The 17,385-nt window shown below is 37.5% G+C and overlaps 1 protein-coding gene across 1 annotated transcript in view; it reads right to left on the bottom strand.

The window, feature by feature from the left end:
* The window catches only part of glceb (glucuronic acid epimerase b), a 73,008-nt gene extending 56,056 nt beyond the window's left edge, over window positions 1-16,952 (bottom strand). Inside the window, exon 1 of the mRNA XM_047363206.1 lies at window positions 16,742-16,952. The gene's annotated coding sequence lies outside the window, so the exon portion shown is untranslated. The remainder of the gene's footprint in view (window positions 1-16,741) is intronic.
* Window positions 16,953-17,385: the final 433 nt, after the last annotated feature.

Here is a 17,385-nt window from a genome sequence, read left to right as displayed (position 1 = left end):
TGGTTTTGGACCTGATGATAACCAATCACAAATTCCAATAGCTGCCAAGTGGTGCATCTCTACTTTACATCATCCATAAATCCTTCCTGTAATCCATCAAAATTCAACTCCAAACTGATTTTATTTATTTTTTTGCCAAAACGGAAATGTTCATGCATTCAATTCAGTTGAAGATATTTAGATACAAGTTTGCCCCATTAAATTAGCCAATGCTAACAGGGCCTTCAAAACCAAGGTGAAAGCTGAATGTCGGTAAGACAGAGTAAACTGATTAAAATGTGAGAAGAGCAAAGCAGGATGGATGTTTGTACTCTAATAGCAGAGTAATATTGATAAAAATTTTAATTAAATACCTTTATTTATAAAACTGAAAAAAACAAGTTTCTTACTTGTGTTCAAGTATCTTTGGGTCTTGTTCACGAGTGAGGGGAGAATGGAGCGGGAGATCGACAGATGGATCAGTGCGGCTGCCGCAGTAAAGAGTACGCTGGGCCGGTCCGCTGTGGTGAAGAGTGAGCTGATCCAAAGGGCAAAGCTCTCAATCTATTGGTCGGTCTACGTTCCTACCTTCACTCCAGTCTGGGCGTCTCTACTGAGTCTGCTGACCCCACGACTCAGTTCCAGATGAGGCGGAAGACGTCAAATACGAGTATCCTTTTTTTTTTTTCCACCCTCGGCTCTTTTAAACTAAAGCAGCATTTAAACAGAAGTTAAGATTAAAACAAGCCCATGATGAGGTAATACAGGTCTCTGAATGCCAACCACCATGATAAACTCAGACTGCTTTACTAACATTTAACAAAACATAAATCACATCTAAGGACACCACAAAATGCAAAGGCCCCAATTTAAAAGTTGAGAATCTGAAACTTGTCCAATAGCTGAAAAAAAAAAAAAAAATCAACTTCAAGCTTTCACCAGCAAGCATTGATTTATAGTTTTCATGTGCCATTATTCTGCAGTTTACATAATCAGCATGTTATGCAAGATACAATCTGGAGTAGCCAACAGGAAGGCTGTTGCAGAAAGACAAGTTAAAGCTCAAGCAGAAAGGCCAGTAGATTTTAATATCCTTGCTTAATGCAGTTGTGTTCACTGCTAAGCAATATGAGTGCACTGTCTTACTGCAAATGTCTTTCTAATTTCGGGGTAATAATAGAATGATCGAATGTGTGAAATAATGAGTGAGAAGACATAAGCTGACCAGTAAACCAGGTCTTAAATCCTATCTGGCCTGCCAGCTTGAGCTAAAGCTCATTAGCAGAGAGGTTGTTAAAATTACCAAAAGATGTGCTGCTCATTTGTTTGGAAAATAGGCACAAAAAGACTGAGAGCTTTGCTGAGGGCGACCGAGTTTATAGCCTTTAACTGCTTGGTATGAACGAACATCAGTTTGTCCTTCAATTCAGTAAGTTTTTCATGTTTGCAATTAGAGAAAGCCAAGTATTTTTTTAAACTGTAACTTTTCACATATGTTGACTCTGGTGTAACATGTGAAAGAGAAGGATTAGTGTAGTTTTCTTCATGTGAAGGGTGTTTCGATAAATCCCAAGAGAGGATTAAACCTCTTAAAAAAAAAAAAAAAAAAAAAAGATTTATGATGCCAAAATCACTAATAAGTAGGGGTGTGAAGACACCAGACCATTATGGATGAGCAATAATCTTGATTGTTGTTATTGAGGAAAGAACAATTATGGAGATAATAACTATAATTGATACTTTGCTTGGCCTAAAAACTGACAGTATGTTTAGGACTGTTCTTTTGCCGTTTGCATCAACAAGTATCAATGTGTTTAAAGATACGATTGGATGCAATTTTAGTGTTTTGCTTAGTGGTATAATTGTGAATACTGAAGCAACCTTTTTGATAATGGAGTTCATAGCTTGTGACTTATGGAAAGGGTGGGTGGAAACATTGGTCACGTATTTGCTTTTTAACTGTCAGAAGAATGTTGTGTACTCTACTTTTTCGTACTGTAACAGATACAAAGAAACAAGCGAGATGGGAATATTTTCCCTTTTCATCATGTTGCATAATTCTGCATACTAATAGTTGTCCACACATAGATATTCTCCTGAGAAAGCCCAAAGTTCACTTTTAATTTCTTCAATATTCAGGTTTGAAGTCCAGAAACATTTTAGATGAACTGAGAAAACTTTAGTTGTTCAATAATAAAATTCATCTTGAAAAGTACAACTGCCCTAATAATAAAGAGCATACAGAGTATCCTAAAATACAAAACCGCAATGACTGTCAGCTATAAACATGATTTAAATCAGCCTTAGTGTAAAGGTAGAGTCTCATAAGGAATTAAAGTGTTTTGACCCTTTATAAAGGCACTGGTGTAATTTTGTCTTTTAATGAAGGCAGAATAACCTACTTTGTCAGCAACAATTAACAATTACAGTATGGCAATTAGTTGCTGACAGAAGAAATACATTAAAGATAAACACACAGAAAGATGCACAATCAACTATTTACAGGCTACATAAGTGAAAGAAGAATGAAGAAGAGCTGATGAAGCAAGTGCATTAGTTGCAGATAATACTGCTGGGACATCATCCCAGCTTAGCTGTGAAACTAAAAAAAAGAAATCTTTTGAGCTTAGCATGTCCAGCAAATCAAATAAGACTTAACTGGTCTCTTGGGCCAAGGTCACACCTCATGCCCTGCAATAAGGAAAACTTCATTTGCAAGCCTAATCAAGTGTGAATGTCACAGGGGCATTGCAAACGAGGGTCGTAGAAGGATAATGTTGTTCAGGGAGGAGGGATGAGACGTCTTGAGACTGCCAGTTCTGCAATATTGAACGGTGCTGGGCTGTAATGATGGCTATTAAAACAATTATCTAAGAAAGCCTTGTTCACACCGGGTAGGAAGAGCGGATGGCTGTTATGAGTGTGAATGCAAAATGGTAGCCGAGGGACCACTATACAACTTTAATGAACCAAGCGATTAAATTACCAAATCGGCTGAAAATTAACTTATATACTAAATCTTTTTCAAGGTTAAATTATTATTTTTAGCGTTTATTGTCTTGCCTTAAAAACACAATAAAAAAACACCACAGAAACTTCTGAGTTTCTATTTAGAAAACTCAGCAGAAGACTTCTACAAAAAAGTATTTACATTAATGTATGAAGATGTTTACTTCTAGTGTCGGCTGACAAACAGCAACAGTTATCTATAGTGAAGCTGGATTGTTACCAATCGGGTTTAAAATAACACGCTCAAACAGACTGCAACCTCTGGAACAAGAAGAGCTCTTTTCAGTGCCGTTAGTGGTGCCTTTTTCCTGAGTGCACAGACAGCAACATTAAATGGAAATCTTGCAGCCTTGACTAAGGCATCCAAACAGAAAATTACCATATGCACTAGGGCTGCACGATATATCGAATCAATATCATCATCACAATATTAATGTGTGTAAATTTCGCATTTGAAAAGGATTGTTTGTAAGCAATAGCTGGTAGAATATTATATAAGTGCCACAGATGCAAATTCTGCATGCCAATAATACACCACCCGTCCAAAAACAGGTCCTGGATTTAAAAAATCAAATAGGTAAGAGCCTCCCACAGGAAAATTACTGCATGGGTGATTGTGTTTCAGCTGGCAATAAGTAATTTAACTCAAACTGATGCAGTAAGTAGCTCCTCACTTCTTAACAATACCAAAAGACATCCTGTTGTTGTGGAGAAGAGAATCTGTTTTAGAAAGGTCAAACTATTGCCATGCCTCAAGCAAAGACAACATCTAAGAAGATCGCTGAAACAAATTAGGTGAAGAACTGTCCAAAGCATTATTAAAAACTGGGAGGAAAGTGGGGAACTATCGTGTTTGTAGAAGAAATGTTGGAAAAAAAAAATATTGGCATTCACTTAAATCTTTGGTGAAATCAAAAGGTAAAAAAACAACAGCAGAGCTCACAGTTACATTCAATAGTGAAAATAAAAGCATTTCCAAATGCATAACACCGAAGTACTCAAAAGATTGGGTTTGTGAAGCTGTGTAGCTAAAAGCAAACAACTGATCAGTGGAGCTAATCATGAAAACAGGCTTTAGTTTGTTAAAAAGCAACAAGGATTGGACTCTGGAGCAATAAAAGGTCATGTGGTCTGATGGTCTAGATTAACTTTGCCTCAGAATGATGGGTAAGAAGAGAGGCATGTCTAGTGCCTACCGTACAAGCCTGCAAGGGCCACTGTAGTGTGTCAGGTCAAAGTTCAGCAACATTATGTGCCCAAAAGATGAGGTCAGCCAACCACCTGAATAATATAAAATGACCAGGTCAGTGGATTTCTTCTTCCTTGATGGCAAGGGCTTATTCCAAGATGACAATGATCTGGTTTATTGGGTTAATAATTGTGAAGAATAGAGTATAAGGCGGCATTTTCACACATGAGCCTCTTTCACAAAACATTTTTCTCATAAAAACGCAAAGACGAGTCACTTCTGAGCTCCCTTTGGCTACCCATAAATTACAAGAGGATATGGTGTTATCCTGCACAGCTGTTAGCTTTCAACAGGACAACAGGAGGTGTCACACTGCATTGACGTCAACACTGCGCTTAAAACCTTCAGGAGTGTCCGCATACCACTCTTTTCAAAACAAGAACGGTGAATAAACTAAGTGTAGCGATCCTGTTGTTGGCCGAGCAAATGCTTCTACTATTGCAATTTTCAGCAATGGTATCAATATCACATTTTCCTGATATTGCACAGCCCTAATATGCATGCAAAGATTGTGTTTTAATCAGTGTTGGTTGGAACTAGAGCCATGAGACTTCAGTCATTTAAACTGTGACAGAATTTTATTTCTTATATTTCCTGGTTATTTCAAAAGCCAGAAGTCAGAGCAGTTTTTCACTTGCTTATAAAAAAAGTAAAATTCTTTAATGCAATCTGAAAATATTAATGAGTTTATTTAAAAGTACACTATGCAAGTGGTTTGTGGATGCAGTATTTAAATGGGGCCATTCCATTCCTTTTTAAAGCCAGTCACATAAAGCAGTAGAGCAGAAAAATCAAGAGTAATTTACATATTTTTTTACAGCACTGCAGGAAGCTGTTTAACCGTCAGATTTCATAGGAATATCCACATCCAAAGAGCTGTCTCTGTGCAAACCTGAAGCAAATATGTTGAAGAAACAAAAGGAGGAAGGAAACTGAGTTTACTTGTCAATTTTTTTAGACTTCACACCCTCCCACTGTCATTGTTCTCTCCTAAAGGCTGCTGCTCCAAAACAACACAAACACAGTAAATTAGGTAAATGCAAGGCAGGAGTAAGCTCTGTATCTGCTTTTTTAGAAAATGCTAGGTGACAGATTTCTTAAATATGGTCAGTTTTAATGGGATAGTTTGGTCTAATACAACACTGGCTTGTGAATGTTATGCAGTCGTTTGCTAGTTAACTGCACTGTCGGGCTAATTTCTCCCTTAAGTACATTTATGCCTTCCATATTTATGCTGCCCGTGATCCCAAACCTATTTTACTGTGGCGATAGCAGTTGAGTAAGCAGAACCCAGAGTAATAATGGCTGCTGTGTTGAAAATAAGACCAAGATGGAGGACTTAAAATTCACTCAATGTAAAATATAAAAAAACGCAAGAAAAAAGTTAAAAACACCACAGTGGCTCTTTTTTATGTACTGCAAACTAAGTTTTTAATATAGGTTTTGTTGCAAACTGTGATTGTTTAAAAAAAATGAACAAAGTCTGTCCTTGAAAACACACATTTAGGTGTTCTAGCCAACAGTCGAACACAAACTTAAGATCACGAAAGTCACATCTTTATGCATAGCTACTGAAGTGACATTATTGCTTCATTACTGAATGAGATTTGTGGTTAATTCAGGAATCTGGTTGGTGTGGGACAACGGACAAAGTCGAAAATGCTCTGGACATAATCATGAGCCAGCGAAGCAAAGCAACTCCCTGTAGAGTTTTTCAAATTCATCAAAATCCTGTTGAGATCTACCAGGTCTTAAGCGTAAGTTACGTATGTAATCCAAAATGTGTGTTAGATACATTTTTCACAAATACTTGTTTCTCTGAAAACCTGAGAGCAAACTGGATAATGAATCAGTACTTTTACTCTTGTCTGCACGCCTGAGAGCAACTAAGGACTTGTCCTTTGTTGTAACTAGTGGTTGGTATTTAGTGGAGAGTGCCTGGGGAGGGCTGTGGCTCCAAAGTATGCAAACACAGGCCATTTGTGTGTTTGCCTTTGAAGGAGGCTGTGATAGCTGTACTGTGGGGGTCAAAGGACAGGAGCAACATTAGCATCCCACAGAAGACAGAAGAGCTCGAACAGCCTCTAACAACTGCAAAAAAGCACCAAAACGAAACAAAATGATAAAATACTACAATGAGGGAGATTTGTCCAAACATATCAATGAAAGAAGTTAAAAATGACCAGCAGGGGCAGCAAGTGGTGTTGCTGTAGAGCGAGAGGTCCATATACAGAGGTTATAGTCCTCGATGCAGCTGTCCAGGGTTTGATTCCCAGCCTTGGGACCTTCGACCCGTGTCTTTCACTCTTCTCACTCAGTCCATCTCCTGCCTGAATAATGTGAATACAAAAGGCCACTTCTTCCAGATAAAAGAAAAAACTAAATTCTTGTATTATTAATTACTGTGAATACAGGGTGGTGGTGTCAACATTTGTCATAGCAACCGGACAACACAATAAATCATGTTTATTTGACCAAATAATGTATGTTTTACAGTGTACATTATAATTGTCTGCATACCTTTTGATTAAAGGGCAATTTACTATACATGATTAATTAATTAGCGTTTTAGCTGTGATTTGGATTATTTGTAAACATTTTTTCAATAATCTGTCTTTCCTGGCCTCAGTTTCCAGTTTTTTAAACCAGAATGATGACCAACCTGAGGCTGGTTCTTCTAAAGGACCTTTACCTCCCCACAGCTACCCTGATATTTACTGAACCTGGTTGTTTTGAATTGCATCATAACTTAAGATAATGGCGCTGTAGGTGATTCAGTTAAATGTGAATCTAGCTATATTGGATACGTTTTAATCAGAATATATTGGATTAGATCTGAATTAAACATGTCCAAGTGTGCAGCATTCTTAAGATCCTTTAGATTAAATTACAGTTCGTGTAAAAATCAGTCTATTGAGTTTAATAAAAATAAGCAAGTATATTTCTGTATATTTATTTCAATTACAATTAGATTTACAATCAACACAGAGATTATACAAAGGGAAAAAAATTCAACAAGAATCAAGGAAATCCATCCCTCCATTCATCCTCTATACCAGCTTACTCTCGTAAGGTCACAGGAGGGCTGGTGCCCATCTCTGTTCATTGGGTGAGATCAAGGAAATTAAGAGTTAAAGTTAAAACTAATCAAACTCATATATATTGCCTAATGCTTAACTGAGGTAGAAAATACACACTTAAAGAGATGACACTAACTCAATACAAATACAGATTAAAATAAAGTTTTATTTTTACACTCAGGAGTCTGAGGCAAGGCATTTTACAGCCAAATATGAAGTTTTAATGACTAACTGTGAAGTAGGGCTGCAAGATATTAGAAAATCTTGCGATGGAGATAATAATGGTAAATATTGTGATAATTAAATCATTTGTGATATATGCCTGTTACCTTCTTTCCTCTTTTTCTGATCTGTGCTTCCATCACTCTGTGACTTTTAGCATTTTGGACAATGTCATCTGTGTCTGTTGTGAGCATCTGCCGCTGTGAGACTCCGTCCAACTGGCTAAATATTACATCAGCAGGTGAAATGCAAGTTCGTAATACTTGGAATACATTAGCCAACAATTATTGCACTTTAAACTGTCTTTTGAGATACGAATATTGCGATGATGATTTATTTGCGATATGTTGTGCAGCCCTACTGTGAAATGATAGAGGACAAATATTTAAATTGGCTGGTGTCTCACTTACAAAACTGACTGGACTTCTGCTGACATGGTTCCCACACTCCTTGTCTGTTGGTTTAGGTAATGGTAAAATCTCAGCATAAACAGCTGTTGTTCTGGCTGGAAGGTTTGGTTCTGGCCCAGGTCTGTGGATGTCTTGGCAGCGTCATATGTTAATTTCTGAGCAGAGTTGTTTACAAAAGTAAAAGCTATTAAAGTGATGCTAAACCCACATCTTTCACAGCTTTATACAAGAAGTTAAATGTAGCATAAAATACAGAAATGCAACACAAGCGGTACTCAAAAGGGTGATCTCATACTCAGTCGGGCAAAACCTTCTTAACGGGTTCTTTCTTACTTAACCGGGACTCAGGGGCCCGATCCTCCAGGGAAGGAGTCATCACAAAGAAGATAATCAGTCAACCAGAGGAAGACATATGGTAATGTGAGAGATACACAATGTTAGACAGTCAATATAAAAATGCATTCTCACGAGGGATGACGATACATCGGCATTAACATCGGTATTGACCGGTATACGTAATTTTTTGACCAATATCAGTATCGGTTCCATAAATAAAACAGGGTCGATATTAACAGCTGATGTTTATGTCCATCTTGTTTCCGTTTCTGTCTGTGTCGTGGAGGGGGGTTGGCCATGTGGTATTTGTTTGGGCATGTAACAGTAATAGTGATGCAGTGCAGGATAGCAAGGGGGGGGTTAAGTGAAACAGAAAAGAAATATCAGCGGTGTGGGTGTAAAACCAGGTATCAATATTGGCCCACATTTTCATATCTGGGAATCCCTAATTCTTTAAATTTTATTCAAAATTCAACCTTTTAGACCTGGAGACCAAAAATATCAATGATCTATTACTCTAGACATAATATTATCTAATGATTGGGGCTTTCACATTGATATTTTTCAAAAACAGGTAATGCTCTACTGAATAAAAGATGAAATTCCAGATTTAACACTTTAATAAGCAACAATTAAAGTTGCAACCAATTATGAATAATTTTCAACTGTTCTGGATTTCTCAACGCGCAAAATAACATTATCTTAGGGGGAACTTCTGGTTATCTGTTGGCAGTTTTTATATAAACAACAATGAGCAAGGCTTTGCATTCTTCATATTTTGGCTATTTTGAGACACCAAGAGCATTATGAAAGGACCACATCAGAAGCTGCTCTAGCAGATGAAAGGTCAAATCTGAGTTCAAGTCTTGAAAGGACTGAACTAAAAAAAACAGCATTTAACACTCACTGCTGTATCCTGTTAATAGATCAGAGACACCGACAGGGTTTATTTCAGAGGTGGTTTGCTGATGTTCAAGATGACACAGGAATTTTAGTTTGTCCCCCCCCCCCGTTACATGAGAACCAGTAGCCCAAAAATTAAATACACCCAAAAGGGGCCATTTTCTCTGAAGACAACAGACCTATACAAACTAAACATCTAAAAAAATGACAGATGTATTCACATAGCGTGCAGAGGAATGAAACTGCAAATCTGATTGGATCTTTGCTCAAGATATATCTCACTAATGGCACATAAGAGAGGAAGACGATATAAAACATTGTTACCACCCTGACAGTTTTTTCCACCAAGCTCCTCAATGTTTCAAGCTGTAATGTTTAAAAAAAAAAAGGAGAGAGCTTCAGCTACAAGGACACTTGACTGTCCCTGCAGAGTGGTAAAATATGTTGATTAAAGGCACTCAGAAGTGACTAAAAAAACCTTTGGGAAGGACATACGTCAACAGTAAATCAAAATTCAGCACCATAAAACTAAAGCCTGGTAAAAACAATAGGCAGGTTACATTTAATACTCACAGGAAATAATGAATCCACATCTGCAATAAGGTGTAGAAATAATGAAATTATAGAATGTGCTCAATTACACATCAGAGCTGCTTACAGGTCTAAGACTTTCTGGGCTTTAATTTTAGGAAAGAAATAGGTGAAAGAATCTGAAACAGATTTGTCTTAACTGTTCAACATCTACTATGAATGATGTCCAGGTAAGTTATGACGGCAGAAATGAAGCTCTTAGTATTTTAGTTTGATTACTATGAGACAGAGCTATACAGACTGGATGAGGGTAACACAGTGCTCCACGATGGTTTAAAACAAAAAAAACAAAAAACCCCAACAAAATCACATTTTTTCCATAGAACAGCAAATACAAAGACAAGCATCTTGTAATGCAGCATACTGCATTCTGCCTTCTATAAGGATTTCTCATTAACTCACTGCCTAATTAGCAAGATGCCAGCTTCTGTCAGCGTTACTGCAATCTGCCACTGCTCAGAAATAGTACAAATACACACTCTGTGGGTTGAGGTTTGTCTTTTTTAAGCTTTATTAAACAAGTCTCTGGACACTATTAAAAAAAAACACAAAACTCTTTATTTCTAATAACTGTAACTAATCAAATACTGTTTGCCCATTTAGTACAATCCCCTTGCTGTCATGAATGGCTGCACCTGATGCTTGCAAAGTACTGCTCCTATCAGCAGATATATTAGACCCCAAATCCATACATCTTAAATGTGGAATTTAAATAGAAGAACATTATTACATTTAGGGCTTCTAAGTTATAATCATATACTAAAATAATCTTAGATTCCAGCTTAGGGAGACACAATTTACCAGTTACCTAAATTCATACGATCACAGCACTGTGTCCATGGAGCTGTGGCAGCTTTCAGCAAATATCTTCAAACAATCACTGAAGAAAAAAATGGTCATCTTGCTTTTATTACAAGCAATGCTTATGGGGAATTAAGGAAAATGGGTCTGTTGCTGTATTATGGCCCAGTGATTTGAAAACCAAACAGGGTAAAGGTCATTGTACTGATTAAGGTCTCTCTTTAATTAGGAAAACATAATAATGCAGTATTATTGTAGAATGTTGCAACACTGATATCAGTACCTGGGAATCGGCATCGGTAACAATGTTTGTATTTTTGTGTGTGTTTGTGGTTGTAAATGTTGATTTGTGTATTAATAATAAAACTCTCAAAATCTTTCAGTTTAACATTTATATCTCAATATATAAACTTTAACGAATGTATTGAGACAACATCCAGCTGTTTGTATTGTAACATCTCAGTTGTTTCACAGATTTCTTCAACATGAAAACCTTTAACGGACTACGTAGTGTTTTCTCATAAAAAATAAACAAATTAAAACCCAGCTCCACGTATTCCTATTTCTGTCCTTTCCCTACTTTAAAAAATGTGTGATGGGGATCCATGGAGGGCAAATAAGTTCAAAACAAATGAGCAAAATAGGATGAAGTAAAATTAAATACAGGTATACTATTTCACAAATCGAAGTATCAAACTACAAATTAAAGTGAAGCAAACTTCTTTGCTGTGAACTACATGTACTGTTCATCTTCGTTCCTTGTGCGGTGCTTTTTCAAAAACACTAACATGACAACTTTCTCGGGCAAGAGACGAGTCCGCGCTACACTGACTGTGTCCCCTGCAGTGGAGAAAACTCTCTCTGAAGGACTTGAAGAGGCTTGAACACACAGTTATTTTTTCCAAGCAGGTCAGCATATGCATCTGATCCCTCTTCTGCCACAACCACAGGAAGGGATGCACTGAGCAGAGGACTGCTGGAAAGTGCCGGTAGATCTGCAGCTCGTTCTTGGCCTTTTCAGCCAATGAAGGTGCACTGATTCAAGCACTTTCTATCAGCCATGCTTTGTTGATGGTACCGGCGGCTACTGACGTCTTTACGCTTTTGTACGTGCATTGCTGTGTTCATGTTCGACATGGAAAATCACCCACTCTTCCACTCCCTCAGTGTTACAATGATGGATTTAGGTATCGAAACATAGTACCATTTGATTTTGCGTGAATCAGTTCTTGGTAGCAGCAAAGGATTTTGGTCGGTACCTATAAAAGTACCGAATTCGGTACCCATCCCTATAGCAAACAGGCATCCCAGATGATGAGTAAAAAAGAAAAATGTCATCTCACTCACAAGGTTTTATTGAAAAAGTTGTTTCTGGTCAGCGTCAGCTGGTTTTATGCAATGAACGAACTTAGTTGTTTTTCTTAATGATTTGACCCCTTAGCACCTGTTTACTATGTAAAGTATTTTATGCTGCAATAAATAAGTGTTACAAAATATATTTCAGGTACAGAGAGCTTGAATACATGGTACCTAAATAATTAGTTAACTCCTGCATTGATATTGCGATAATAATACATTTGCAATTTATGGTGTTGCCCTAATCCAAGAGGTCAAATATACCTGTTGATAAGCAGTGTCTTAACGCTTCTCACCTAAAATATTACGACCTACTAAATTTGCACCCAAGCAGTCCTTTATGATTTCAAAAATAAAGTAATATTGTGAAAATGATCATGGTTTAATATATTGTGCAACTCTAGTACTGATTTATATTTAGATAAGTAAACGTTTGCATATAAACTAAGAAGCTATGTTTAAAGTCTGAAATGTGGCTCCATAAAATCTGATAAATCAAAATTAAAAACAGTCTTTTTTTTTTTTTAAACTGAATTTACAATTTACACTAACACATTAAAAACATATATATTAACCCCGGTTTTAAGACATTTTTTAGCATAATAACTATTTTACTATAGCTTTTTAAAATTACATAGCTGTCTCAATTTTGAAAAGTGGATTATAAAGCAAGGTAAGCAATTCATATATTACCAAGTGTGAAGCTGAAGTAAAAGAACAACCACAAATACTAAATTTTTGAAAATTGAAAATAATATCAAAGCTATCAGCAAAACAATTTCATTAAATGTCATCTCGCTCTCAGGGTTTATCCCCCTATAAAGTCCATATCTCTAAATATGACATTTCTGAACTGGAAAAAAAAAAAGATTCATTTAACCTAAACATACTGTTAATTTCAGAACTGTAACAGCTGCAAGGGATCACCAAGTTCTTGTAGTTTGCTGGCTCGATGCAAGTATGAAGAACAGCTAACCAACTTTGACGCAGGCAAGTCATCCCAGCTAGATAAATGTGTTCAAGTGTAGTTGTAATAACAAAGCTAGCAGTTTGCTACCAATAAGTAGTGGTGAGCGGCTCCCATCAGTGGTCGGCAGCGGGATAAATGAACCAGACACCGTGTCAAGTCAGATCTGCTGTTGCTGAACCACGACGCTCACAGAGCCCTAAAGATCTGCTTGATTCCAGATCATGATGCTATACGGCCCTGCTGGTCCTGCAGCTTTGTCGACACCGGACAAACAGTACTTTGAGTGGGCATTAGCCAAGGCCTATAAATGATGGTAACACATACATGCATACATATACATACTAACAAATATAAAACCATAAAAAATGAGAGCAGAATCAATGCCTCAATTACTGGTGAAGAATTGTGCTAATTGGGCAAAATTAACTAATGATTTTGCTCTCATTATTTTATGGTTTTATATTTGTTAGTGATACTGCATTTGTGACTGCAAGTAATTTCTAAGGCATTTGTTGAGAATATGATGAAAACAAACATTTTTAAGAAAACGTCAGATGCTGCAGCTCTATGGCTATAAATAAAGTGATCCTTGACACAACAGCGGCTGTTACAGAAATGTGACTTAAACACCTTTTTAATAAAAGTGTTCCCTTATTAAAACATACTGGTAAACAGCTTTTCTGAAAGCATATTGCTTGATTTATTCCCCAACCATCCCTTATACCAAATTCTGCTTTATTAACTATGCATAACAAACTAACAGGCACAGTCCTAACAACAGGAATACATTTGTGTCCTATTTGCTGGACATTAACATTTCAATAATATTCCCATCAGAGACCTCAAAATAACTGAAATGCCAATTGGAAAATACACCTTACAGTCATGCAGGGAACCCAAATGGTTCAGGCTATAAAGCACAGCTGTAGTGAATAGATACAAAAGGCAGAACCCAGACAGCCAGAAGGGAAGTATGAACATTATCTAGCTAGTTGGTGTGTTGAAATACTTTGGGTTGTATACATTCGAAGGTAAACTAGACTTGCCCAAAGAGCCACACTATACTTTAAAAGATTAGGACCTTTTACTGATGTTGCAAAACAGAGTTCTTCATATTGTCAGCGGTTGTCTGTCCATTTCTACTCTATGATCTTGCACTGACGTGTCGGTTATTATTTACCTCCTTTCTCAGAAACTAACTTTCATGTAAGATGCGAGCATTTTATCAGCATGTTATTGCTGTTTACCTCTTAAATTGAAATACAATTTTGATTATGGTGAACAATCTGAGACAGATTGAGCTTCACGTCTTAAGTTATGAATATTACATCAGCCAAAATGCACAAATAAAAGAAAATCATGTTCAAAAATATTTTTTTTTTGGGCCTAAATATCAGATTTAACATTTTTACTTTTCAGGACTGCATCTGAACCAAGTGGTCCCTGTTAGTCACACATTCACACTGTTAGGAATAACCTTTATTAATATGCTCATAGCTGTTTTCCCCATTTATACTATAGTGAAATAAAGTATAAGTTTTAATGTTTCCCTTTTGTTACATTAGGATAAGAATGCTCATCGACACACAGTACAAGGATAAATGGCCCAAGGTTTGTCATAAATGACCTGAAGCTGGGGCACTGGGGTAGATAGTGGAGCAGCTGGTATAACTGGGTTGATTTGAAAACTACAGCACACTTAGATTAAGGATGGACACCCACTACTACACAATCTAACAGATAGACACCACAATGGTGACACATAGTCTACTGATAATCACTGATGGAGGGAACATCCATTGCATTGGAGTGCCAGATATAAAAACTATATGTGACCTTCTATCGAGGCTCTTCGTCATCCTCTAACAGACGGTGACGGTCTGAGACGTGAGCCTCAGCGCTGATTTCTGTAATCATTCCTCTGCCTAATTTAGATTAAAAGAGCTAAAAGTTAGAAACTGGTTGAGAGTCGTTCCTTTAAAAGTCAGTGTTAGATAAAGTGTGTGATCGCTTCTGGGGACCAAGTACCAGAGGAGCTCCGAGGCGTCTGACCGCCAACAGGGTGCGGTAGCTCGGACAACACCTTTGACAGGTCGTCGGTCCATCATAGGCCAACACAAAGAAAAGCAGGACAAACAACTATACATGTACACATTAACACCCACAGAACATGCATATTTTTGGACTGCAGGAGAAAGCTGGCAAGTCTATACAGTAGAGATTCTCAAAGACTGATCGAAACTAATCTGCAAGTGAACCTGAACACAGTCTACACCTTGTTTTTAGGGCACCCTCAGCAGAAGCTCAACCAACAGTCATGTGGGAGAGACCTGAGCACAGCGTAAAGCCACTTACTCAGTGATAGTCATTTCAAAACCGAGAGGGAAAAAACCGACTTAAGCCTAGCACATCATCAAACATTTATGTGCTCAAAGATGTACGTTTACTAAGACGTTTTGCAGTTTTTAGGGGTTAAAGTATATGTTTACTAAATCTAATTTTGAAAATTAAAAAAGGGAAGAAATAGAATTTTGACAAACAAATATTGCAATAAAGGGAAAAAAATATTTTATTAAGACCTAAATAGTTCCATTATTATTTTGTATTTTATCTGTCTTGGTACCTGCAGTGTTTACCTAATTTGTATTGATTTATTTGTTCATTCTAGCGCTTTAAATTAAATTATTTACCTCACTATTGTGAGAAAAGAATGCTACTTTTATTTCTGAAGTGCATAAGGTTATTAAATTACTTTTGTTTAGGTAAAAAGTTCTGACAATATTTATATGTTCATTACCTTTGAAAAATTGGAGGGTCTTGGGGTCACAAAAAATTTTACCCATAGAGTGCAATTTCTTCTTTTTTATTAATTTAATAAGAGACTTGCTTATCAGTACATTCTAGACCTTTGACCTTATTTAGAAATTACATTTAGACCTTTCAACATAAAGCTGGAGAACCCATGCTCTAGTGGAAAAACAATACATCTATATGCAATGAGATTGGCTTTTATAATCTGATAGCAACGCTCCGAATAAAATCAAACATCATATGGTGCTCTGAGATTAAAATCTCTTCCGTTAGGTTTGGCTTGAAATGTGGCATAAGACATGAGCGGACTACAAATAAACCATAAAAAGCAGAGCCCATAATGATATGTTACTCCTAAATACATAGTTGCACAGATTGCAGCCACTCTATGGGAAAAACGAGAACAGCTGCTGCAACGTGTTGTGGGTTGGGGAAATCTTTCAGAGGAAGGACGGTGGTGGACAGGGGAAGGAGATACTGAGGAGTAACATCAACCAAAGTAGCTATATTATGTTGCAATGTGGAAAAATCTCTCTACCGAAGTGTTCACCTACAGAAACCTGCATGCAGACCACGGACCGTTAGCTAACCAGGTGTAAAAGTTAAGATGCCACCTCTTCACCACCTGTCCAACACAACACTAGGAAACTGTGTGGAGCTGCCAGGAGACCCAGCCAGCTAGCTAGAGCCGAGGCAGCCAGGCTACTTTAATCTAAGCAGTTGTATGGTTAGCATACAAGCTAACGGGGATATTTCATCCCAGCGACAGAGTCGACAGAGAGCTCTGAAGTTCCCTGGATGCACCCCTCTTTCAGGTACCCTGAAAGCAACGCTGAGGGTTTTGGGACACAGAGTTTGAGGTAAAACTGCTCAACCAGCGCAACTAAAAGGCGCGAGAAACGACGAAGTGGAGAAAAAGCAGGAGACAAGTTAAATGTTGCTTTGGTGATCTTAAACTGCATACACGAGTCTCTGGAGGAGAAGAGGAGAGGGAACCAGCAAGACATAACGACGGTAATCTTACCTGCAGGATTAACTGCGCCGGTACAGACCTGGAGTTTCTCCACAGACGCCCCTGGGGGCTTGTTCGGTTAGTCGGTCAATTTAAAGAAGCCTCGCCGAGCCTCAGGGTGAATCACGGTGAACCTTACATACAAGCCGACAACTCTTCTTCGCAGCCACAACAGCGACTGAAAACAGTGGTAGGGCTGCTTCTCACTGGGATGAATGTTCAGTATCGCGATACAGGACGAGAGCTTGGAGGAATTCCGTTGACCAATTAAATTAGCTGGTTGGAAGTATGGCAAGCTATTATCTCACTTAATAGTTACACGAGATGTTCAACGCAAATGCACATAATTTGGTTCATATTGGAACCATTTCAGACACATAGAACGTCATTTATCATGTTCTCAATCAACATGAAAAACAATCTCATGAGTATATTTTTCAAGGGCAAATTAGGGCAAAGGGCAAATTATTAATATCCCAGTCTTTCAGCTTCAGATACTCAGATAGCACAATCTTCCTGTATAGAACTGACCTTACATTTTTCATATTGCAAACCGAAAACAGCTTCAGATATTTTTATTTTAATTATTAATATTTTATTTCTAAATAAACAATCTTTTTCATCTTCCCGATCAGTGGGTGAAAGTCAGAGGACAA

The sequence above is a fragment of the Girardinichthys multiradiatus genome, chromosome 4 (assembly GCF_021462225.1).
Source record: "Girardinichthys multiradiatus isolate DD_20200921_A chromosome 4, DD_fGirMul_XY1, whole genome shotgun sequence".
In the NCBI taxonomy this organism is placed as follows: Eukaryota; Metazoa; Chordata; class Actinopteri; order Cyprinodontiformes; family Goodeidae; genus Girardinichthys; species Girardinichthys multiradiatus.
Note: the sequence above shows the minus strand (reverse complement) of the source record. Positions and strands in the feature narration are given on the sequence as shown.